The sequence below is a fragment of the Protobothrops mucrosquamatus genome, unplaced genomic scaffold (assembly GCF_001527695.2).
Source record: "Protobothrops mucrosquamatus isolate PMUCROS unplaced genomic scaffold, P.Mucros_1.0 scaffold89, whole genome shotgun sequence".
Taxonomy (NCBI): domain Eukaryota; kingdom Metazoa; phylum Chordata; class Lepidosauria; order Squamata; family Viperidae; genus Protobothrops; species Protobothrops mucrosquamatus.
In genome coordinates, this window is record NW_015386465.1 from 3,031,079 (window position 1) to 3,058,483 (window position 27,405).

Here is a 27,405-nt window from a genome sequence, read left to right on the forward strand (position 1 = left end):
TCCCTCCCTCCCTCCCTCCCTCCCTCCCCCCCTCCTTCCTTCCTTCCTTCCTTCCTTCCTTCCTTCCTTCCTTCCTTCCTTCCTTCCCCTGATCCAGGGGATGCTATTCATTCTTTGGGGAGGCTCCTTTCATGTCCACCAGATCCAGAGACACTCTGAACAAGCGGGGCTATGCAGTTGCTTCTGCTCTTTGAGATTGTGGTGACATTCAGACAACACATATCTATACCTGCTTTTTGTGCCCCAATCAGTCTACACATGGGAATCTCATGGCAGCGCGACAGAATGCAATTAATGTTGCTAGTTTCTGAGCAAAATCTCTTTAGTTTGTATATATTTCAATCTTGTATTTTATATTTTAAATGTTATGTCATAGAGTAACCCTTATTTTAATGGTGTTGCTTCTGACACAAATACACAAACCAACCTCCCAACGTGTAAGAAAGGAAGTGCGAACTCAGATTAGTTGTACAGCACTTTTCGGCGGTTCTGCCTACACTTTCACCTTTCGCTCGGCAGTATTTGGCCTCAGACTGCACACCAAACATCCTGTGAATCAAGAGCCCTTCGGCGCTCTTTGGCAAAAGCTGTCTCTAGGGAAAGAGATTCAGATGTAAAATATAAAGCGAGTAAATGACAGCGAGTGCCGCTTCGGAAAATGTTAGCAGCGAGACAAAAATTGTCAAAGGCCATAGTTTTGAAGACTGAGCTTGCTTCTCTGCTATTTAAGCTTAGGCCTTTGCTTCTTAAGAATTCTACTTTATTTTTATTGCCATGCAATTCACCAAGCACAAGTAATTCCCACATAAATTCTTTCCCCCTGAACAGCAACATAAATACACACATTTTAAAGGAAAGCACTTGCCTCATTTTACTTGCTATTCATGCTTGCATAGTTAAAGTGGTGTCAGCAATTCTATTAAGCCCATGCTTTACAGAGTTTACAAAGGCTAGCAAATAAACAGCACAAGTCTTTCCAACTTTAGGAAGGATTTGCACATGGAAGGCCTTGGAGGGACCTGGACAACTGAGACTCAAAATAATGGGTGCAGATACTTATACGGTATTTGTGTTTGTACACAAGGGAAAGATCGAGGGCAATAGAAGAAGGGGACGACAGAGAATGAGGTGGCTGGATGAAGTCACTGAAGCAGTAGGCGTGAGCTTCAATGGACTCCAGAAGATGGTAGAGGACAGGAAGGCCTGGAGGAACGTTGTCCATGGGGTCGCGATGGGTCAGACACGACTTAGCAATTAACAACAACAACAAATAAAACCACACTAAAACACTAGGAAATAATGCCTTACTCAAATTAAACTATCTATTGCAGGATCTAATATGGGTCAGTCACTGGGACCAGAGGTTTTTGTCTTCTGATCTTTCAGATTCATGCTGGAGCCCATCTTCAGGGAACTTCTCTCTAGCAGAATATGTGCTGTTCTGTGTGTGGTGCTTATAGTACCTTATAGTATAGTGGCTTTTTCGACATTGATTAAGGTGTGTGGATGGATGGCTTTTAAGTCGCTGGCTGTCATTTGTCTGTGCTGCCCAGCACTCATCTTCTAGGTACTTAATAGACTGGTGACTGATGAGGAGCCTGTTTCCCAGACTTCAATCACTTCCCTGGCTGTTTTTGTGCCTGCTCGTCCAACAATCTTAGTAGCTGCGAAACTGAATATGTCTCCTTGTTCATTGCAGTGTGAGGCTACCGAGGAGTTCGAGTCTCCTCATCTGACCATTGCTTGTGTTCAATCTGGTGGTTAGCTTCCACCCCATCTGTCCTACATAGTCAAAGGGGCAATTCATGCAGAGGATTCAGTAGATCACATTGGAAGTATCTCCCACCTCCAAGCAATCTTTATTATTAAATCCAGCACCGAGAAGCAAAGGAATGAAGACGTTACAAAAGAGATACTTGTCAGTGGGTTTCAAAACCAGGGAAAATACTATTTGTTACAAATATGTGGGGTTTTTAGTGCAGATAGGATCCAAATTTACATGCTGTTTTTGTCAGTTATGTCATCTTTCTATAACCTGTAGAATGATCAGATATAGGAGATTGTGAATATGCCTTGTCAATAAAAGATGAATTATTGCCTCCTGAAGTTTGCGTTTGCATTTGGAGTGATGGGTTGTGAGTCCTTTGCTGCCCTTGACCTTTACTAGAGGTCTGTATACCAACCTCCCATGATCCATTTTGTCTATCACCATGGATCTGGTGTTCAGGATCCACCATAAAGACCATGGGGACATCCTTATTAAAATGGGTTGGGAACAGTTACTTGGAAAGCTTGCCCACACACTTCTCATTCTTCCCGGCAATAGCAGTAGCATTTAGATTTATATATCACTTCATAGTGCTTCATTTCTGGGAAGTCCAGCTTATTGTCCTGGCTTTACAAAAGGATCAACTGTTTATTTTCAGCAAAGCACAGTCTTTTAAAGGGCCCCGGTCTTGGTCTCTAACAGGTGCCAAATTTTCTATTACCCAATTTGCGAAAACACATCATGTTCATCAGGGAGAAGAGAGCAGGCATCAAAGACATCTGGAGATGCCGACCCAAGTATCTTCAGGGAAATCATGATGTTTGTTTGATTTGTTTATGAAGATGTCAGAACTACTCAAAGTTTTCATTACTCCCTTGATTCTGTTTGTTTGGGATGCTGTGAAATGTTTGCCAAGCCTAACAGAGGCTACTCGTTAACTAACTCAGGGCTGAATTTCATAATTCAGTTTCTCTTTAGCGTCTTACTTTCTTTTTCCACACTGCCCATGTTTTGATGAGACTAATGTATATTTCCTTAGGATCAAAGTCTGCTTTTTGGTGACTTTGCTTGGCGCCAAAATGTATGCAGTTGCCCAGAGCCACTGGGCATCACCATGTTAAACTCAATTAGGCAGTTTTCTTGAACAAACATTAAAGAACTCTTTATTTAAAGTGTATGTCTCCATAAACATTCCAGTGCCTAAAGCTCATAGAAGGAAAAAAAAAAAAGAAAGATGTGATGAATATGAATAAACCCATAAAAATATAGCTTAAGGGAAAGGATGCTACACTTTAATCTTTGCCGGGTTTTATGAGAGAATAGACATTATGGACCATGCCTTTTGTTCTAATAGGAATAAGTTTAGAAAGCAGATGGAGATTCTGGAAGGAAGCAGGAGAAATAGGACCCCCCCCCCCAGATCAGTTTAGCATGTATCATGGTCTAGCAAGCAATTTCAGCTTTTTAATTCACCATGAAGACTGAATCATTCGGGATGTGGGAATCTCTTCTATCTATTTCTGAAGTATGCAGATGATACAACAGTAGTGGGCCTTATTCAAGATGACAATGAGGGTGCTTACCGCAAGGAGGTTGAGGATTTGGTGAACCAGTGTAAGAAAAACAGCCTAGTTGTAAACATTGGTAAAACCAAAGAGATCATTGTCGATTTCAGGAAAGGCAGGCACAGCCACACTCCTCTGTGTATTAATGATTCACCTGTGGAGATGGTTAGCAGCAACAAATTTCTGGGTATGTAGCTAATGAGTAGTCTGGCTTGGTCACTCAACAGTGGTGGGATTCAGCCGGTTTGCACCACTTTGGCAGAACCAGTAGCTATTTTCTTGTTGCCCAGGTGAAGCGACATCCACACAGAGAACCTGTTGTTCACATATTTGAATCCCACCACTGTTCCTGACACACAAGACTGATCTCTGTAATCCTCAATCACAATTATTTCAGATGTATCAAATACCAGTTGTTGGAATTTCTCAGTGTACTTGGCATGAAGACAATTACCAACTTTTTTTCTACTGCACAGTGAGTCTTTATCTATGGATCTGAACAACTCAAATAGCTGTGCCAATTTACAAAAAATAAAAAAGAACAAGGTATCAAAACTCTAGAGCAATAACAATCGTTGCACATTGCACCATTTTCTGTAACCATCATACAGTATTTTAAAATATTTTCATAACTTCAGTTTGATGTCTCCATTGCCTCAGTCATAATAAAATATTCAGAGGTCTTTTCTAATATCTAAATTATTAGAAATCTGAGGAAGATAGCAGATGTTGTCTTTTAAGTAACAGCTTTAGATATTTAGAATCCATAGAATAGAATATTCTATTTTGTGCAGTTTTGATTGATATAATGTCTTTTTTTTAAAAAAGTCACATCCAAACCAGCTGTAATTGGTGACAAAGAAATTTCATTTTTGATTGGTCCTATTCCCAGGAAGACATTCACCATTATGTGACATTATTATCCATGCATATAATGAAGAAAAATAATTGTTATGCTCCAAAAGTCTTTTTACTGACATTGTAACTAAATTAGTGCTATCAGTCATGGGTTTTGCTCTAACAAAGCTTCCAAAACTGTTGTCTCGAGTAACTACAGAGATAAATTGTGATACTGGAAAGCATGTATGTGTTTAACAATTGAAAGTGGGAAGCCAAATCTCCATTTGGCAGGACAACAAAATTTCCTTATCTTCTGTATTTTCAAGTTGCATTACTAATGTCTACTAATCCTAAATACTTGACCAACTATTAAGCAGAATATCTCACTTTCTATATGTAGTAAAGACTGGAGATTTAAGGTCGTCAAGACAATATATCCTGTCATGTGCCTTAAAGTAGGCTGTGACTATCCAGTGAAGTGGAAGGGGATAGAATAGCAGTGCTGATTAAGAATAATTTATGTTCTAAAGAGATTGATTAATTGATGGATTAGATAGGTATAGGATAGATTAATATTTTACTTTAAATAGGGGAGATTAGTGGAAGAAGAAATAAATAAGATTTTGATAAAATTAAGAAAGTAGAACATACTTGGAAGGGATATCTGAATTGAAAATGTCTTTATTTAAAGTTAATTTGATTACGGTATGGTAAATTTATAAAGCTTTAAAACAGGTTCAGGTTGAATAAATTTAAGCTAGAATTGGATATTTTAAATACACTATGCTATTTGAGGGAAAAAGAGAGGGAATATTTGATGTATTGATTGTACTATGTATATATGTTTTGTTCTAGGATGTTTGATTACCCCAGCACCACGGTGTGTCCTGAATACTATGTTTTAAGAAATTAAAAAAACAATAAAATTTGTTTAAAAAAAAAAGAATAATTTCTGTTCCATTCAGTTTCTATTAAATATATGAAGGACATCAATAAAATCAACTGAAAACAACCTACTAGGATTCTAATATTTCAATAGATAGAAACTACTCGATTACTTATTAAATTGATTTCTTTGGACACGATTGCCTGAAATTGCTGTGATAGTTTCTTAAATTCAGTTCTCTTCCTACGTTTGCTATGCATAGGATGAATTTGTAGGTCCAGGAAAAGTCATGTTTATGGTACCTGTTGAGTAGGTATGTTGGGGAACCACTCTGTTTCTCTTTCAGATGTTCGAAGCCTTTTCCATGTCTGTCAGATTCCCCCGACTGCCTTCATTTAGGTCAGTGTTTCTCAACCTTGACAATTTTAAGGCATGTGGACTTCAACTCTCAGAATTCCACAGCCAGCAATGCTGGCTGTGGAATTCTGGGAGTTGAAGTCCATATGCCTTAAAATTGTCAAGGTTGAGAAACACTGATTTAGGTAGATTGTGGATTCTGCTGTGAGATTTACAGAACCACATAAAGGTCTCCAGCTTGGTCATCCATTTTTGTTTCATATTACCTGAATGAATTAACATACCTATGGATTGTAAAAAAACCAACAACAGATGATTAAAAAGGGGGGGGGAGAGGGAGAAGGAGCCAGAGACGGAGATAAAGGATAAAGAAAAAAATAATACATGTAGGCCATACATGTGTCTGTAATTGCAATTTTGGTGAGGTTTTCAGGAAACCCTAGTCTTTTTAGACTAAGAATAGGTCTAACAATCTGCTCTGCTGTGGAAAAGCTGATTTTTCCAGGTATTTCCTGGTGGGTTATATTTAAAATCAGATCTCTGGACCCACCATACCAAATACCAAGCTCTATGCCAGCAACAAGGATTTATATATCATATATACCATATACCATATATTATATATCATATATCATAACACCATAGCTACACAAACACACACACATAGAGGTAAAACAATGATATTTTTTTGATGAATGTTGAAGTCAACCAAAAGAAAAAAATGAAGTTCATAGAATTTCATCTGTATGCTCAAAATGAAGAATTTACATAATAGAATAGAAGCAAAATGAAATATTAATGTCTTGACTTCAGCTTTAAGCTGTGGGTGATGAAAAAGTTGTTTTCTGTTGCTCTCACAAATACTACGTATGATAGATGAATTATGTTTATTGTTGCTCCCATTACTAACATTCATTTTGCTAGCATGTGTAGAAATGTAAAATCTTAAAATATTTTGCTGCAATGAAAGAAAGAAAAAAAAAATCCCAACTGAACTCTTACAAGGCATGACAAATCTCTTGTAACCCAAGCAATAGGAGTCTTCCCACTTGAGAAAGCAATGTGTTAAAAGAATTGCTGAAATATGCAATCAAAAACACACTTAATATACTGTATGAACATTTCTTCGGCACATATTTTAGAAAAGAGAAAAAAATAAATCCCTTTCTTTGTCCCATCTACTATGACATCCCTTTATATGAAGTAAATAGAGACTGAAATAAAATTGCAAAGGTGCCCTGAGGTTGAACCTGTCTCTTGGTTACCATTTGAAGATGCTGATACTTGTTCTTGGCAATTGGTATGGAATGGATAGAGATGGATAAATAAATATATTATTTCTTAGTCTACATTCTGCAGTTTCTTGGTGATTTTCATTCTAAGCCTTGTGGTACCAAATATCTCTGCAGTGTATAACACTTAAAAGCAGGTGAAATATTAATATTAATTAAATATTACTGTTGAGGCAGGGGAAAAAATGGTTTTCCTGTCCATGCTTCCAGATAATGGGCATTACTGTTTATTCTTATCTATGATGCTCCTCTGTTGTATGCTATGACATTAATCAAGTCTGCTTTATTATTTGCAGTTCTCCTGAATGAGGTGCAAAATTCAGGAGATAGGATTACTTTTAGAGTAATTACAGTATGTTAGCAACCTATTGCATTAAGTGACCATAAGCCAACAAGATCACCAGCTCTGAATACTGAAAAATCCTCCAGTAGTGAGGACTTTATCGATGTCTCCAAATCTTTGGGGGAAAGAACTTTTTAAGTTCCTCTTGTCTCATTCCTACTGCTGAAGGAAAAATCTTCATCAGGGTCCAGTCCAAGCTGGGAATAGACAACATGGAGACTGCTTTAGAAAGAAGGTTGTAGTTTATTGAAGAGGAGAACCAGACAGAAAGATGGCTCTGGAAAAACAACTGATCACATGGAGCAGAGTGGTTGGCTTTTATACCTTCTGGGGCTGTTGTGGTTGTTTCCTGTTCCTGTTTGAGGCTTTGTATTTCCTCTGTCATGTACTTTGACCTGGGTCAGAGTGTCCCTTTGGCATCTGTGAGTTAATCCTATTATGTCCTGTCTTAGAGTTTGGATGGGGTATGTAGATTTTAAGGGTCTTTGTCTTCCTAATCTCTTCAGTTTCTAGCTGGAAGGCTCCAATCTTCCTGAATGGATTATTACATCTGCATTTCTAAAAGCTGGTTTCTGTTGAGTTTTCTGGCTGGGGTGGGGGTGGATGGGAGAAATTTCTGCCTTTTTAAAGATCTTCTCCATTATTCCTTTGGGGAAATATATTCTGCCTCTTAATATTCCCAAAAATATTTCTTTCTCTGGGGGGTATTTTTAATACCTTACTATTCTTTGTTCAAATAAAATTACTGTGCATATTTCAATTCATACTATATCTCACTAGTCTATTCTCTATTAATTTTCCATTAAGGTTCTCCACCCCCTCTTTTTTGCCTCTATGATAACTTTGGTTTCTGACTTCTGAGTCTTATGTGTATATGGGTATAAAGTGATAATATAATTTATTCAGTATAATTCTTCAAAAGTGTCTGCGTGATCTATATTAGCTTATTAGCAAATCTAACTGAAGTGGATTTTGCAGTAAAACTTTTTTTAAAAAAGTATGACCAGATTTGAATTCTCTATTAATTATAGATGTTTTAATGGGATTGAAATCTTGCACAGCTGTAAAACTAACTGTATTGCATTCTGCTAGCAAATGCACATTGACATAGTTCATTTCTACTGCCTGTATCTGAGAATTCTTATTTTCCATTTGCTGAAATAAGCTCAGATATTTATTGAAAAACATCAGTTGGAATGCTAGAAATTTCTAAAAAAGATATATTTTAAACAAGAGCAAGATTGCATTCAATGGAGGTGTTGTTGTTAAGTTGTGAAGTCATGTCTGACCCATCGTGACCCCATGGACAACGTTCCTCCAGGCCTTCCTGTCCTCTACCATCTTCTGGAGTCCATTTAAGCTCACGCCTGCTGCTTCAGTGACTCCATCCAGCCACCTCATTCTCTGCCGTCCCCTTCTTCTATTGCCCTCAATCTTTCCCAGCATTAGGCTCTTCTCCAGGGAGTCCTTCCTTCTCATTAGGTGGCCAAAGTACTTGAGTTTCAACTTCAGGATCTGGCCTTCTAAACAGCAGTCTAGGACTGATCGGTTTAATCCAGGGGACTCGCAGGAGTCTTCTCCAGCACCGTAATTCAAAGGCCTCAATTCTTTTGCGCTCAGCCTTTCTTATGGTCCAACTTTCACAGCCATACATTGCAACTGGGAAAACCATGGCTTTGACTATAATACTTTTGTTGGCAGGGTTATGTCTCTATTTTTTAGTATGCTGTCTAAATTTGCCATATCTTTCCTCCCCAGGAGCAAGCGTCTTTTAATTTCTTGTCTGCAGTCCCCATCTTGGAGCCCAGGAAGATAAAATCTGTCACTACCTCCATTTCTTCCCCATCTATTTGCCAGGAATTAAGACGGCCGGCTGCCATGTTCTTGGTTTTCTTAACATTGAGTTTCAACATTAATGGAGGTAGCACCTCGTAAAGCTTTCTGAGCAACTTCTGAAATACACATAAAAAATTAATGCTCCTAAAAATTAGGCCTGCTCAATATTCTATTTGGGAATATGCATGGCATGTTTTTCAAATAATGCAACATTGTTCTTTTGTGTGAATTTTCTGCTCAAAAAAAATAATTTTCATTTATTATCTCACTGTCTTATGTAATGTAGACTAGAGAAAGATTTTCCTTGTTCTCATCTGCAAAAGTTTTCAAACATGAAACAGGAACTTCAAAGCAATAGCTGGAACACTGATGAATTGAATGTAATCAATTGATTTAAATCAAAGGATGAATAAATTTTACTTGACCCTCTAAAACATATCAAATGTGTTACAGAATGGAAAGATGACCCACTCACTGCTTGGCAAGGAATGGTATTTATCTATTCACCCTTGACTTTAAATTTGAGAATCTTAATTATACTTCTAATCAAATAAAGGCCAAGGTCTTTGGGCAAATAACCAGTCTTCTGAAAACTTTGAAACATTTTTAAAGCATTTCAAATAGAACAAAACAATTTAAAATAGAACAAAACGATAACATATAGTAAAATTAAACCATTCATTTGTCAAATTGATAATGCCACCTAACTGCAGAGAGATTCTGGGAATTGTACACTCAAACTAATTAATAACAATAACAATAAAACAGAGAAAGTGAAAAATCTAGAATGAATAGAACCAACATCTTCTTCTTATCCCTAATAAAGACAAATATCTCAGTTGAAATGAGGAGACCTTGGTGCTCTCTGAACTTGGTTGTTTCGTGGAAGACATTTCATTACCCAAACTAGGTGATACCATCAGTGCACTGATGATGTTACCTAGCTTGGGTAGTGAAACATCTGGAAGAAAACCACCAAGCTCAGAGAGCACCAAAGATGCCATAGTCCTCGTCCTCCTCCTCCTCTTCTCTGCACACCCCTCCCTTCTAGCACTGATGATGTTACCTAGTTTGGGTAATGAAACATCTGCAAGAAAACCACCAAACTCAGAGAGCACCAAGGACCCCCCCCCTTACCGTCCCCCTATGAATCTTTGGCATGATGCTGTTCCAGAGGCAGACACCACAGCACAGAAGTTTCACTTCCAAAGTTCCATCATGTGGCACCAATGACAGGGGTCAAAGCATGCCAATTGAATGTGATGGGCAGACACTACAGAAGAGAGACAGACCCCAGTTAGCTAAGACAGGAATCTGAGAACAAATCTATAGAAATGTCTTGAGGAAGATACTTGTATTTAGATCTGTGGCAGAGCTTTACTTTGGGGGGACAGTTGATACGAAGCAGGTGGTGATCCAGCAATGGCTTCTTAAGGATACACAGGTTTTATGGAACAGGAAAATGAAACCAATTTGGGAAGTTTGATATTTAAAGGCATTGTATTTCTTTGAAGAGAGGAGAGAGAAAAAAGAGTGAACATCAATTGCTGGGAAAGTACACCAATTGCCAACAGGAGTTTACATCCGTAGTAGTATCAAAGAGGATTTTTAGCAATTTAGGAATTTTAGTATTTCTCACCTATCTTCATTGGATCACGTTGCCTAAAACATACGGCCCTTGGTTTATTGGAAAGCTTGCAATTTCTATGTTCCTTCTAACAATTGCAAATCAGTCTAAAAATTGAGCAGGGCATGACATAATGCAGAAGGAGATTTCAGATATGGAAAGCAAGCAATCTGGAGAAGTATTGTGTAGGTTGGCAGAGAGGGGATTAAAATAGATTTTTAAAAAGCTCAGGCTGACTTTATCATTTGGTAATGATAATAGATTTCAGCATCTAGCTGCTGACACTTATTGAAGACTAGCCAAAATGTTCTGCTTCTAAGGTTCAGGAGCCAAAACCTATTTGATATTATAGAAAGACATCGTTCAATCAGTGTTTTGTTCTCATTAATCTTTATTGTGGTTGCTGTTTTTCATTGTAAAAGTTTGCTTTAAACATCTATATAGTATCTTTATTTTACAAACTTCTGAGAACAGATTATAGGGATGGGAATATGGACCCCAGGGATCATACTATCCTCCATGCTCTGAAAAAAAAAAACCAGGAAAGAAACAGATGGGATCTGCACATGGTTTGAAAGAGGTCAATATTTCTGAAGTTTAAAGAAATGGAACGGTTGTAAGAAAGTTGGTGTGATGATGATGGTGGTGGTGGTGATGAAGAAGAATTTTTGTCTCAGCTTTTGAAATAATTGTGCAAACTTGCTCTGAAGCCTTTCACCATTGTTAGACCTCTGTGTGTTCAACAATTTCATATTGCTGTATAAAGGAGCAAAAAGTTGACTTGAAGGCATTAGGAATGAACAGAAAAAAAAATCTCCAATTTCAGTACTTTACTTGATAGTGTAACTAAAGACAAGAATATTTCAAAACTTTTCTTCTGGTTGCCAGGAGGTGCTTTGCCTTCTAAAATATTTTATTAATGTATTATTTATAGACATTTGGAAAGAGTGCTAAAACAGCTTGGGTTGTCCCCCCCCCCCCCCCAGATAGGATGTCTTTTGCAATTACAGAAGGAATTCTTCAATACCAAAAAGTTTGTTATGTATCCATTTCAAAGTGTCACTTTCCTTTTTTTTTTCCAAATAAACGTAGCAGGTGTTTTAAAGCAACATAACAAAATGCAAGAAGATGAGAGCAACACAGCAAGCTTCCCAATGCTTCTTTTTAACAAAATGCACTTTGGGGGCCATACATTTTCATTTCAATCTTTGCTACAAGGAAAACAAAAAAGAGAACCCAGAAGGATTTATACAAGGTTGAAGGGAATGGGGACATCTACAAAGAGAGGATATGTTTTCAGCAAAATTAGGGAAATGTTAGGCATGGATAATTAGAACCACTTGTTAACTACCAGTTAAGATGATAATAATAATAATAATAATAATAATAATAATAATAATAATAATAATAATAATAATAATAATAATAATAATAATAATAATAATAATAATAATAATAATAATAATAGTAAAGTTGGAAGGGACCCCCTGCGCAGGCAGGAAACCCTATACCATTTCGGACAAATGGCTGTCCAGTCTCTTCTTAAAACTCTCCACTGTTGGAGCATTCACTGCTTCTGGAGGCAGGTTGTTCCACTGATTAATTGTTCTAACTCTCAGGAAGTTTCTCCTTAGTTCTAGGTTGCTTCTCTCCTTGCTTAGTTTCCACCCGTTGCTTCTTGTCCTGCCTTCAGGCACCTTGGAAAATAGCTTGACACCCTCTTCTTTGTGGCAGCCCCTGAGATATTGGAACACGGCTATCATGTCCCCCCCTCATCCTTCTCTTCATTAAACTAGATATACCCAATTTCAGCAACCATTCCTTATATGCTTTAGCATATAAGGTGACCTTCTTTGTTGCTCTTCTCTGTACTCTTTCTAGAGTCTCAACATCTTTTTTACATCGTGGTGACCAAAACTGGATGCAGTATTCCAAGTGTGGCCTTACCAAGGCATTGTAAAGTGGTATTAACACTTCACGTGATCTTGATTCTATCCGTCTGTTAAAATCTAGCCAACTAAGGGTCAGCACTAAATTCATGCTTGATAAGAATTAACAGAGTTAAAGAGGGGCTGGACCTACACCATTTGTGTTAACATAATGAATCTAGGCTGATTCCTCTCTTGACTCCATCCCCAGGCTCTGCCTGTTCTTCTCCTACAGCAGGGGTGTTAAACTGCCGGCCTGCAGGCCAGATGCATCATGCCGAAACCGCACCCACCCCATTGCCAGCAACGGGAAAAAAGTTGCAATACATCGTGACGCGTTGCGAGTTTGACACCCCTGTCCTACAGGAAGGGGTTCATTGACCAAAACCATTTTCTGGTCTTCTCCCTGTTCATGCTTGCTGCATACACTATAAAACAAATTGACAACATGGCTGGCAGTTTCTAGCTGAGTTCCCATAGATAAAAGCTACAGTGCTATTTTTGTCTCTTAAAGTTATGACATGATTGTTATACCAGTCATAAGAATGGTAACAGTATATTTGATTCTTTGAAGAATAGAAGTCTTCTTTTTTTTCTGGAACTTCATGGGCCTCCCAGGTGTCCAAAGAAGTTTCCTTCCATGTCCTTAAGCTTTTGTCATTGCTTTCAATGGGAGTCCCTGGGATAAAATCACCCTATGCTGATTCTTAAATAAAGCAACATTCTCTCAGTCCTCCCCCATTTGAGGCATTGAAATAAAAGTCTTTTCAAATACTGCTTTAAAGATTGTAAAGTTAAAATAAATGAGCAGGTCTTGCATTACACAAAAATCTTGATTATCACAGTAATTCCCTTTTTTATCATACACGGATTCACAGAGAGAATGGAAAAACATGACTGAAAAGCTACAGATTTTCTTTTCTTTTTGCTTTTAATATCTCTACTAAGATGTCCTGCATAAACGTATGGTTTTTCAGAATGGGCAGTATATATATAAAAGCGCTGTTGATTTTAACCAAATGCCTGTTGTTGCAGGTACAAGAGACTGCAAAAAAAAAGCATCATGAAAAAAAGAACTATTATCTTGCAAGAATATCCTATCTCAGTGATGGCGAACCTTTTAGAGACCGAGTGTCCAAAAATCTAGCCACACATAGAATCATGGTTTGGAGAACTAACTTTTTCTTCTTGGCAGCCATATTTCAGTAAGCTAGTAAGGCAGCAAAAGACTTATGTTTAAAGTTTTGAACTTTTTGCTCAGATATACTTTCTTTCATGGGCCCTCGACAAAGAGCAATACCTTAATATTTCTGGAAATTTGTTATTCAGGAATCTACTCATCCCTCAGAAACCATGTAAGTCACTTAAACAGAAATCATGAAGGGTGACCTTCAACTCCATTGCAAATATATATTCCAAGACCTTTGATTCCTGAGAGCAGATGGTTGAATGCCGATCATGAAATATAATTGAGAATTAATCAGAATTCAAAAATTACTCAATCTGCCAAGTGGGTGATCAAAAATGTGTTTACTGAGTAAAAACCTCACTGGTGTATGTATAAATGGCAATTGAAAGCTCAATGAATTCTACTTAATCCCTACTAGAGGCAGAAAATGGACATCAATCAAAACTGCACGGAAATTAGTACACAGCACAATATGCCAACACAATATAAATCAGACCTATATAGCCTGATTAAAAAAAAATAGGTACTCTCTGTAGAATATATTGCAATGATGTCTTCTTACAGTTATAAATATCTCTTTGATTTTAAACAAGAGAAAAAAAAATGAGAACTATTAGGATGATACTTACTCAGAAATAAGATCCCATTCCAGAAGAACTCACTCCAAAATCAGGGAGCAGAAGACCCTGCTTTAATAGTTTGATTTCTAAGTGATTGTTCTATTAATAAATAAAAGCTGTAAATCAAAAAAAAAAAAGAAGAATTCTCAACTAGCATAATGATGTTATCCCAACATCACATAAGATGGTTTGTTGGCTTTAAAAATAGATCATGCAAATTCCTTGGGGATATTAGTACTTATTAATCATAAAGACTATCTATTCTATCCAACTAGAAGCACTGAGTCTTTCTGTCTCACCTTGTTTCAATTTTTTTTAGACTGTTAAACATTTAGATTATTTAGACTACGTATAACAGAGTGTAAAAGGCATTGGTGCAATGTAACAGAATTTGTTACTCCTAAAGGTGGCAATCCTAGATTGTTCAAATATCTTTGGAGATCAGTACAAATAAATTTCATCTGTCCCAATTGCAAAAAGCTCTGTCGTACATGGACCATTACAAACTTGGTTTTACACAGTGGTGGGAATCAGTCAGTTTGCACCACTTCAGCAAAACCGGTAGCTAATTTTTTGTTGTCCAGACCCAGAATGGACTTCCGGAAGCAGCTTCCACACAGAGAACCGGTTGTTCACATATTTGAATCCCACCACTGGTTTCACATGCTTTTGAACCATCAGATGAGTAACCATATGGATAGAATGTATTAGGAGTTTCATATGGAGTTGGGGAAAAAAGGCATCTGGTACGTGGTCAATAACTTAAGGTTTCTAGACTGCATCAACCCCATGTGATTTATTTAGAGGGGCTCCTGATTCATTCCTCACCTAAGGAAAAAAATCACAAAAGTCTTTCAATGCCAATTGTCTTACAAATAGGCTGTTCACTTCTTCTTGCTTTCAAGACTGTCATTGCTGATGAGATTTGCAGTCTAGCCACCTTTTCAATGTGTGGGAGAAAACTGATTCCATGCTATGTATATGTGTTCTGGGAAACACGTTTTGTATTATTATTATTATTAGAAAGTAAGTTGCTAGTAAGGATCAGAAACATACAGTAAAATTCCAAACAAATCAAAGGCATTGTAAGAGCCTATACATATGCATTAGTAATTAGGACTTATGAAGGAGAACATTTGTTGAGACTCTAGAAAGAGTACAGAGAAGAGCAACAAAGATGATCAGGGGACTGGAGGCTAAAACATACCTGAGACAGGCAGATGTGGATGTTTGATGGTATTACAGATATTGTTGCAGGATGGAAGCAGTTCCTAGTAAGGCTGCCTTTTGCAATTGACTAATGGCGAATTTGTCAATGCCAATGGTGTTCAAATGGTGCTCCAGTTGTTTTGGGATTGCACACAAGGTATCTATTACTATTGGTACTACCCTTGCTTGTCTTTGCCACCGTCTTTCTATTTCTATTTGTAGGTCTTTGTATTTTGTTATCTTCTCCAGTTCTTTCTCATCTATTCTGCTGTCTCCAGGCACTGCCAGGTTCACTATCCAGATTCTTTGGCTTTCTTATCGACAATTGTTAAGTCTGGGGTGTGCTTGTTGTTGTTGTAGTTATTATTATTATTATTATTATTATTATTATTATTATTATTATTATTATTATTATTATTATTATTATTATTAAAAGCAGATCTATATACTGTATGCTGATGAGCTCTATGCAGTGGTCATCCCACCAATAACGGTGAGTCCTTTCCATGTCCTTTAATGGAAACAGTTTGCCCAAGTGTTTTACCTTCATCCAAATTTATATTTTAGTGTTGGAGATCCTTTGTCTTAGTCTGTGTAGTCTTTATCCAACTCATCTTCCCAACAGAAACCAGTCATTGCTAACTTAGAGGAGTTGGCAAGAGACCTCAAAAAACTCTCTTAGTTTTTCTTCACTACATTTTTTGAGAGAAAAGCATTGTTCCCAAACATCGCAAGTATAAATATGGCAAAGAGCATGAATTACTAAGATATCTATTGATAGCCATAGGAAACTAGCAGGGGAAAAAAACTGTTACAAAGAGTAAATATGAAGAAACAGAAACAATTGCAGAAAACGGAAATAGCACCTTCTTCTAAAGATACATGCCAATACATTTTCAAGTTCTTGTGTTCTATCATGGCCGGTGCAAAATAACAATGCAGTCATTCTTCCTAGAAAACTCACCATTGCACATCTGTGAAGTAGATTCTATTGGACAGGTTTCAATTGCGGTGCTTCCTTTCAAATGCAAAACACTTTTGTGCTGTTGACGAGAAAAGAAAATGGATGTGTTCATAGTCATGAGAAGTCATGCTGGTCTTGGAGAAAAACATTACTTTTTACCTTTGCTTTTCCTCTGGAATGCATTCTGTGATGCTTTACATTGCTTGATGCCCGTTTGACTTTGCTTCTCCAGTCTCAGATTTGTTTTACAAGGAAAGCAGGAGTCAAGAATCTTGTAATTAATAATACATAATTAAACAGATCAGAGGTGTCATATTAGAATGGTGCCGTTGCAATCTAGCTGGCATTTGGTCATCATACGAAAGCATGGTTGAGGAGACTTGTTTGATACACACAAATTTCAAAGACATTGTAAAAAAAAAAAAACCTACTTACGCTGCTGATGAAGAGCATAAGAGCAATCCTTTTCAAATTAGTCGGAATATTTGTAATTATCAATGCCAGCACACACACACTTTCCAAGGAGGCTTGAAACGGCAGTTTTAAGAAAAGTTTGGAAACAAGAGTGGGCACGAGGAATCAAAGTGTATGCACAAAGAATGTAGCCTTTCAGATTTACCCCACAAAGTAATTCTGACTGACTAATTTTGATTTAATTACAGATGTCATTATTTATGGAGATATATGTACCGTAAAAGATGAGTTAGGACACTGTTTAGTGCAGGGGTCTTCAAACTTGGCCCTTTTATGACTTGTGGACTTCAACTCCCAGAATTCATCAGCCAGGCACGCTGGCTGAGGAATTCTGGGAGTTGAAGTCCACAAGTCATAAAAGGGCCAAGTTTGAAGACCCCTGGTTTAGTGACACAAATCACAGGCTTCCAATTTGCAGGAAAAGCTTGTTCTGGTGGATGCCTAGTAATTTTCTTGCTGTATTTTTTTTTAAATAGATGTTTAAAGCTTCTTATATGAAAATCTTAGTGTTAAGTGGAGGTGGAAAAGAGGAATTATTGATGAAAAAATAACTATACTTGAGTATACCTAAGGAATCCCAAGGAAGCCAGCAAGCTGTTGAGTCTATGACAATGAAGAAAAACAATGAAAATAAAACGTTAGATTTTATTCAGGTCATGTACGCAAACTAATTTATTCTGTGTCTGATCTTACAAGGTCTTCTGGTTTCGGTAGCTGCTCTAAAGCAGAAACAAAAGTATACGAGTTGATGAAACAAGCACTCTCCAAGAATGGAGAAGGAACTCCCTTCTTCATTTCTTGTCCACACAAATTAAGATGGACATATAAAATGCTGCTAGAGTTTCAGATCTGCTAACGCAAGTCTCTGACTTCTACAAGAGGAAGCATTTGTGCATGATCAGGGGACTGGAGGCTAAAAGATACAAGGAACGGTTGCTGGAATTGGGTATGTCTAGTTTAATGAAGAGAAGGACGAGGGGGGGCATGATAGCAGTGTTCCAATATCTCAAGGGTTGCCACAAAGAAGAGGGAGTCAAGCTATTCTCCAAAGCACCTGAAGGCAGGACAAGAAGCAACCAGATGGAAACTAACCAAAGAGAGAAGCAACCTAGAACTAAGGAGAAATTTCCTGACAGTTAGAACAATTTATCAGTGGAACAACTTGTGAATGCTCCAAACACTGGAGACTTTTAAGAAGAGACTGGTCCACCATTTGTCTGAAATGGAATAGGGTCTCCTGCTTGAGCAGGGGGTTGGACTAGAAGACCTCCAAGGTCCCTTCCAACTCTGTTATTCTGACTAGAATGTTTCCCACCATCTAGTCCAGGACCTTTAACCACTACACCAACTGGATATTTTTTTCTTGCAGCCATATTCCATGGGTTCTCTTATGCTTACCATTCAAAGAGAAGAATGGTCCTTGGTTAAGACCCCAAAATGTAGGGAAAGGTTTAAAGGGGAATATATTTTTTTCAGCATGAAACAAAATCTGTGTGAAGTGTGAAGTGAGAAAATAAGATATTTTAGTTTTAGAAAACCTGTCTTTGCCATACATCACTCTACTTAAAAAATCCCAAAGACTCCCATTCTTCCATAAATCAAGGTGGTTTAAAATATTCCATAGTCTTCTCCCCGCTAATTATTTCGCAATCTGTTCCATGTTGTTTTTCTTTCTTTCTTTCTTTCTGCTTTTTATTCTAGTTTCAGTGAAATGCAGTGAGATCAGGAACAGAAATCTTTTTTTTTTCCCCATTACGATATTAGGTAAGTGTTATGTTAAAGGATAAAAATAAGAAAAGACAGAAATGTGTTTTAAATGTCAGCTGGAAATAAAACAGGTTGGTTTTGCCTATATATTTGTCTCATAGGTTTGTTTGGTTCTTTTGAATATGAAGGTCAGCAAGCTTGTGGATTAGAGACAAAAGAATTCACCACCCTCTGTTGCGGAAAAAAAGATCTCAAATGGCATTAATATTGCCATTTTGTACCCTAATTAATGATTTCATTTTGTATAATTTGTAGTGTAATCAAATACCAGTATCTTGTAAATTAAATTTGTCTGCTTGGTTCTTGAAAAAGAAAGAAAAGAAAGGATGAAAAGTTTCCACCTCTTAAAATATATATTTTTTTTACTCCTCTGCTGTGGAAAAAAAAAATAGTAATGTAATGTTTTGGTCCCTATATAGATGTCGTACTTCACAGAGCAAAACCCATAAAATATTTGACTAAGTTAAGCTTTTAGCTACCCAAACACAATAAACTCTGGGAAAAAGCATCTGCAAACGCCATATTTTAATCAATAATAAACAGTGAGGATATTACCTTGAGATAGGACTTTCATAATCTAGCAGAGCTAGCCTGCGATGGCATTGTTTGATGAGTGAAAGACGTGCGAGCAGTCAGGTTCTCTAGGTGCAAAAGGAGAAAATGAAATATGTAGGCTGATGCTCTAGTTATATTTAAAATGGATTAAAGACCAAAGAATAAAATAATATGGCAACAGCATACAGAGGTCTCTCCTGTTCAATTCCCTTGCCTTCATATTTACACAGTTCTGCTTTGCAGTTTGAGATCTCACGTGTTCACCCCTTTAATACAATTAAATTCACTATATTCCTATATCAAATGCTTATTGTTATGAACCATTCAGTAAGTCCATGGTACTGTGTGCATGCCAAAACACTAGAGGAATAGACTTTCAGGTCTGGTTCTTTGTCATCAATTATTTATTTTGATTCTAAGGAAAGATATTGCTCCTATAGCATGCTATAGTACTAGAGATAGTATGTATATGGTGTAGAACCAACAGAATAAGATATTTGTACCTCAGAGTTAAGCTGTGGAGTCCTTGGTCTTCTCTGAGCTTGGTTGTTCTCTTGCAGATGTTTCATCATCCAACTAGGCAACATCATCAATACTAGGGATGCTAGACATGGTGTTGCCTAGTTGTGTAGTGAAATGCCTGCAAGAAAACAATCAAGCTTAGAGAGCACCAAAGACCCCAACATATACAGATATAGTACATATAGTATGTATTATAGATCTTGTTACTATTGCATGTTCCACTAGGGCTTTATATATAATTCATCACATTAGAATTTAAATGTCATGGTTCCGACGGATGAAACTCTTCAAAGGACTTTGCAGCATTGTTTACCTTAAAGAATCTTTATTTGAGAAGCATAGCATTGGCATTTACATAGCCAAAGCCAAAATCTGAATTCCCCTCCCCTGAGCACATAGTATCAAAGCACAATTCCCTCCTCTAATTTACTGTCATAAATCACATTCTCCAATTAGTTTGAAATGCAGACTCTCCCTCCAGTTCTCACCCGCCAATTCTTATCATCTCTTATTTCACAAACCTTGATTCTCACACTGGTTACAGTATTGTTGTGTCTAACTAAACTCCCATCACATTCCTCCTCTTCCCCCCCAGTATCATCTAATTCTAACTCTAATTCTAAGAGTAAAACATAAGAAGGGAAATGGTTGCATCTCCATATGTTGTCAAAGCAAAAACATCCGATGTTAGCAGTGTTAACATTAAAATAATCTACAACCCCCCCCCATCTTTATCACAAGATGTAAAATGTGATTAAATAATAGTTTCGGAGTTTAACAATTCCTGCTTGTTTGTCTATTTGTCTATGTGTGTGTTCCTTGTTGGGAAAGAGCCCTAAGCAATACTGCACTGAACAGGACTTTTTACATATCAGATTCATTACATTTTGTTAATGAAATATTTTTCCAGGTTCATTCTCATTTTCGGGATTCTGAAAGGCCCACATCAATGCAGGAAGCCTGGATGACTAAGAACTTCAGATTTAACTGGATTTAACCAAAGGCCATCTTTCTGTTTCCAATTATTAACAGCCAGATGCCTCTGGAAAGCTTACAAACAATGCATTAAGATTAGAACTTTGTTTGCAGTCTCTGGTACCTGCTGTTCTGGGATAAACACTGTCAATGAACATGAAAGCTTGCTTTAATTACACACTGCATAGCAATTCTTTGTTTACTTTGCTGTCCTGAACCAACTGTCAATTAATTTCAGCAGGCAACCAAATTATAGTCCAATGGAAGAGTGAAAATCAGACCCCATCTATGCTACATCATTCATGATTTTTGATAGTCTTTCCCAATGCTACATTTCAGTTAGGGATAATGAAAAGTAAGTCTGTCTGAATGCTATTGTCCCTTTGACCACAGTTGTTAGGATGATTCCAATTCTCCAAAAGTTGAAGATAGAATCAAAGGCTGGATGGTTGGTTGGATGGATGCACAGATGTGCCATTAAAATTGTGTTCACTTTTAATGACTAGATAAATGAATGTTCTTGAGGACATTCTGTCTACAACCTGGTCTTTCAAATATTCCAATGGTAGAACTTGTTGCCACTGTGAATTCATCTACCTTGTTTCTTGTTTTCCTTTTTTTTTCCTTTCCAATGCAACTGATACATATTATAAATGGAAAATAGAAATTATTTTGACTATGAGATGGTAGCAAAAAAGCTTGAGTTTCTATCTTTCATGCCATGTATTGATTGGACAGGGTTTTTTTTACAGACAAGATATAGTATGCCTAATGTACATTGAGATCTTACATCTAATTTATACCTATCTGTCTGCCTATCTGCCTATCTGCCTATCTGCCTATCTATCTATCTGTCTGTCTGTCTGTCTGCCTGCCTGCCTGCCTGCCTGCCTGCCCGCCTGCCTACCTACCTGCTTACCTGCCTGCTTACCTGCCTGCCTGCCTGCCTGCCTATCGGTCCGTCTGTCCGTCTGTCCGTCCGTCCGTCCGTCCGTCCGTCCATCCATCCATCCATCCATCCATCCATCCATCCATCCATCCATCCATCCATCCATCCTATATGTTCTATATATTGTCTGTCTGTCTGTCTGTCTGTCTGTCTGTCTGTCTGTCTGTCTGTCTGTCTGTCTGTCTGTCTGTCTGACTGACTGACTGACTGACTGACTGTCTCTGTCTATCTATCATCTGTCTGTCTGTCTATCTATCTATCCATCTATCTCTGTCTGCCTATCTGCCTATTCATCTGTCCGTCCGTCCGTCCGTCCATCCGTCCGTCCGTCCGTCCATCCATCCATCCATCCATCCATCCATCCTATATGTTCTATATATTATCTGTCTGTCTGTCTGTCTGTCTGTCTGTCTGTCTGTCTGTCTGTCTATCCATCTTTCTCTGTCTGCCTATCTGCCTATTCATCTGTCCATCCATCCATCCATCCATCCATCCATCCATCCATCCATCCATCCATCCATCATCTATGATCTATCTATCTATCTATCTATCTATCTATCTATCTATCTATCTATCTATCTATCTATCTATCTATCTATCTATCTATCTATTAATTTTGGATAAAGAAATAGAGTTTAAGGTGATAAAGATTATTTTCAATATGGTTTCCCAATCCACAACCTAAACCTATATACCTCTAGGTCAGAAGGAGGCATCAAAATGTTGCCAGACAAAAATAATAGATATTCTGTGTACTTGCCTTTCTATGCAATTGCTCATGGAGTCAGCCAGCAGAAAGTGACACTGGATTTAATCTTAAAGAGTCTAATGCAAGATGCGACTCTAGCTGAATCAGTAACCCTGGTGCTATCACATTTAATTTGATTTTATATACAAGTGGAAAATTGCCAAGGAAAGACAATTTTGATTTCAGGCTGGTCTAAGAAAGCAAAAAATTACTTCCCTTCTGAATTGCTTTACCTTGCCTTGCCCTTGCCCTTTATCCCTTTCTGTAAGATGTGTTTTTTTTTTTTTTTTGAATTGCTCTCTCTGAATATGACTCCACAGCGTCACCGGTACCCAAAAATCTGCTTTTCTTTTCTTCCTTTCCCCTAGAGTTGTCTTTCATCTCCTCGTCTTTGTTTGGCTCAGCTGATGCAACCCTGGTCGTGAAGGGAACATGGGGTATCCTGGCATTAGACAGGATGTTTGAATAAGAGCCAGGAGATCTTGAGCGTTATGATTTTGGTTTGGTTATTTTCTTTCATCCCAAATTATGGTAAGGTTTTAGGTATGGGGGATAAAAAGCAAAAAGTAAATGGGATATACGGAGAACAGGAAAGGAGATGCATTGATCATCACGTTCTTAATAATAATAAAGTTGGAAGGGACCTTGGAGGTCATTGAGTCCAACCCCCTGCTCAGGCAGGAAACCCTATACCATTTCAGACAAATGGCTGTCCAGTCTCTTCTTAAAAACTTCCAGTGTTGGAGCATTCACCGCTTCTGGAGGCAGGTTGTTCCACCGGTTAATTGTTCTAACTGTCAGGAAGTTTCTCCTTAGTTCTAGGTTGCTTCTCTCCTTGATTAGTTTTCACCCGTTGCTTCTTGTCCTGCCTTCAGGCACCTTGGAGAATAGCTTGACTCCCTCTTCTTTGTGGCAGCCCCTGAGATATTGGAACACTGCTATCATGTCCCCCCTCGTCCTTCTCTTCAGTAAACTAGACATACCCAATTCCAGCAACCATTCCTCATATGTTTTAGCCTCCAGTCCCCTCATCATCTTTGTTGGTCTTCCCTGTACTCTTTCTAGAGTCTCAGCATCTTTTTTACATCGTGGTGACCAAAACTGGATGCAGTATTCCAAGTGTGGCCTTACCAAGGCCTTGTAAACAGGACCTCTGACAGGATATCATTTATCACTGATCCCCAATGCAATATATACCTCTTTTTATGGATTTAGTGGGGTGTACTTTGAAAAGATTTCCTGAAATCTCTTAAATTTTGTTTTCCGTAAAGGCCTTTATGTTTCTGATGATGATCTATTCTGTCGTGCCCGGTTCTTGGTGATTATATGGACCAGGTGTCTCCACGTCTTCTGATCTTGTGCTAATTTTTTGTGCTCTGACTGGTGTCAGTTTTGATGGTGTCCAGGTTTCATGTTCTGATTTCCTTTTACTCTTCCAAACATAGTTGCTTTCTCCAGTGAATTCCCTATGATGACATGGCCCAAATAAATCACAGTTTTGTGATTTTGCCTCCCAGGGACATGTCTGGTATCAAGGTTCTGAGTAATGAAGCCACCTAAAGCAGAACTCCGAGGCTTGAAATGTCCTCAAATCACATGCTTATTGGATACATAATATCAGCATGGTCAAAAGTGAAACCAACTCTGAACTTTCCCTAGAGAGTCAATGTATCTAAAAGTAACTCTTCCTTCCCCCCTATTATGCTATAGATCACGCTGTCCAATAGAAGCAATTGGCAGGCTTCTCAATTCATCTTTGCTTCTCTTTCCAGCACCTGTGGGACTGACCTTGGTTCCCACGGGACTGCTCGGTGTTTTGTCTAGCAATACAAATAGCAATGTTACTTCCCTCCATCTATGTGGCAACTTAAAATGAAAAAGATGGCTTCCGCCATGTTCGTTTCAGAAGTTGACATCTAATTTATGTTTCTACTGCGCTCAAAGAGTACTTTCTCAAAAACAAAACAAAACAGTTTTCTACCAGGACTAGCGCAATCAACTTTGACACAAACAAAGCATAAGCAAATGGAAAACATATATGATATTGGAAAGCTATGCATGCATAGACATACAGTAGCTGATACTTGTATAGAAATCAAATGGAAAGTCCCTGATTCCCAGGGCTGTAGACTTCACCATTCCAGCAGTTAGCAGTGGCAAACTACAACTGTGTAACTGCCGGGAAAACTACACGGATATGTCTGCATAGTCCCTAAGGAGCTGAGCTCAATCTGAAGATTAACTTTTTTATATAGAAAGAGACAAATCCATAAAGATCATTGATTGCTGAACTTTGCAACGAAAAATGTTGACGTGATGTCAGTGAAGCCTATTTTATTTCACTATGAAGAAACTTTTCTTCTGAGAAATAATGTTTCAGGTAAAAACTTTTTTTTCCCCCTTAATTGACACGAGTCTCCACTAGCTCTTTAATTTTGTACCGGCAATCAATTATGGGCACAATTATGTCAGGGAAATCAACTGCAGGCACAAATCATCCTTCTCTTCCCGTTTTGTGCTTCCAATTGATTGCACCTGTTAATTTGAGAGTGTAGATTCTCCCATAAATAATAGTTATCAGAGTAGCAATAACATATTTCCATGAAATTATCATAATAAATTTTAAATGGTAGCTTTCAATTTTCTGAGAGTGGGGCCAAACAAAATTTACCCATCTAGTTGAACTTTCTTGTCTCAATTTTTTCCTGGTTTCTTCCTTGAGTGGTTATCATCTTCCATGTAAAATCCTTTTACAGAAAGAAGGAAGGAAGGACAAGAAAGAAGGAAGGAAAAAAGGACAAGAAGGAAGGAGAGACAGAGGAAGAGGAAGAAAGAAATGTAGAAGGGAGGGAGGGAGGGAAGGAGCGAGGGAGGGAGGGAGGGAGAAGGAAGGAAGGAAGGAAGATGCATGGAGATCAGAAAGTGATCTCCTTCTACAGTATATTAGAGTTAACTAATTTTCTATTTGCAATTAAATGCCTTTTTAACACAAAAAAACCCGTTTTCAAAAACACTCAATTTTTGCTACTATTTCAGCTAATGTTCTCTTTAAAATCAAGATGCTGCGTAAAATTTCTTCTAAGACATGACCATTTTCTAAATGTCTTGTCAGATGTAACGCTGCACATTTGTTACAAAAAAAAGGTTTTTTTGTTTTTTTAAAAAATATTGTCAACTTATTGGAAATGTAGACCATAATTTATTGTTGCTGGCAGTGCAGTTTTCAATTTTCTTGGCCTTTTTCTATGTTCCGGTTTAATTTTCTTTCCAATTCTGCAGTAATCGTTAATGGATTTGTAAATAAGTTTTCTGAGCACGAGCCAAAGAAAGGAAATGAGAGAGAGAGAGAGAGAGAGAGAGAGAGAGAGAGAGAGAGAGAGAGAGAGAGAGAGAGATAAAATAAGCAAAAGATTTCAGGATTTGATCAATAGATTTTAGCAGTGGTCTGTGCATGCAGAGTTGTGTTCAAATGACATTCCAACCATTGGATCAGATAATTCAACCAGAAATCCTCTCTCTTTCTCTCTCTTAAAAAACAAAAACAAATAACAAAACAAAAACCACCTGCAAGGAAAGACCCTGGAATGACCTGTAGTTTGAATCCAGGTATGCCAAGATGAATTGTTCCAATTTAGGCATTTTATTGCTAGAAGTCAAGTTCAGATAGCATTTGTGCACTTCTTGACACCATCAGTCTGGCTGGACCTGAAGTGAGTAATTTCACACTGTTATACAGGAGGCCTGACCCCTGGTCTAATAGTATTTTGCCTTTTCCCTACAGTGCATGGTAAATCATGGGTTATAGGGGAAGTTACCTGTACTCTGACCACACACGGCATTTATTCAATCAGGTTTATAGAAACATAGACATAATTTGTTTGAGAAAAGTAGGTGTTCTTAGCTTTGATATAAGATTTTTGCACTTTCACAGGAAACATCACTCACCTTTTCTCCCTTAAGGTGTAACAGAGAATTAAGACCCTCCTATTATTTAAAGGAGTCCATGAGAAAATCCCAGGATTATAGGCTAGATCAGGGGGTCTTCAAACTTGGCCCTTTTATGACCTGTGGACTTCAACTCCCAGAATTCCTCAGCCAGGCATGCTGGCTGAGGAATCCTGGGAGTTGAAGTCCACAAGAGCCTTGGGCTAGATGAAAAAGTCAAAATCTGTCCAAATGCACACCAGGTGCACCCAGACACAGAGACATCAAAACAAAAGCAGGAAGATGCAATGAAAAATCACTTTATTGTTGCCAGGGAAATTACATAAAACATAAAAAGGAAAGTTTTATGATGTTTAGAATCAGTATTCATATTGGATATGAGACTTTGGAAAACCAAAAGTCAGCATAGAAACTTTCACAGCTCAGAAAGACTAAATAGTTATATCTTTTTCAAGATTTTTCCTTCCTTCCTTCTTTCTTTCTTTCTTTCTTTCTTTCTTTCTTTCTTTCTTTCTTTCTTTCTTTCTTTCTTTCTTTCTTTCTTTCTTCTATTATCTATCTTCTATCATCTATCTATCTGTCATCTATCAATCTACTTTTACTTATATTTTATGTTCAGAACAATGTTTCAGATAGAGCTCAAGAAAAATAGAAATCAAAAGTAAATCTTGGATTGATTTTGAAAATCATTACAACTTGGAATTCCAGTTTTTCAGCCCTATATAGAGCATCAAGAGCTAATAGTCTGCAAATGTTTTTGTTGTGATCTTCATTTCCTTCTCAGCTTCTCTGTCCTTCTCCTACTCCTTCTCCTCATTTTGGGTGGTCATATTTATAAAAAAATTGCTTTGGATTATTCCTTGAGTTTCTATCCAGACATGGTATAGATAGCAACTGAGAAAAGAATTAATCATAAGACAACTTTTTGTTGAAGAATACAATAAACTACAGTGAGAGTTTGAGTAGATATAATATATTGTATGGAACACATTAGCTAATAATTTCTCATTTGAAGTAGGTGAACAGGAACTATGATTAACTTGCAA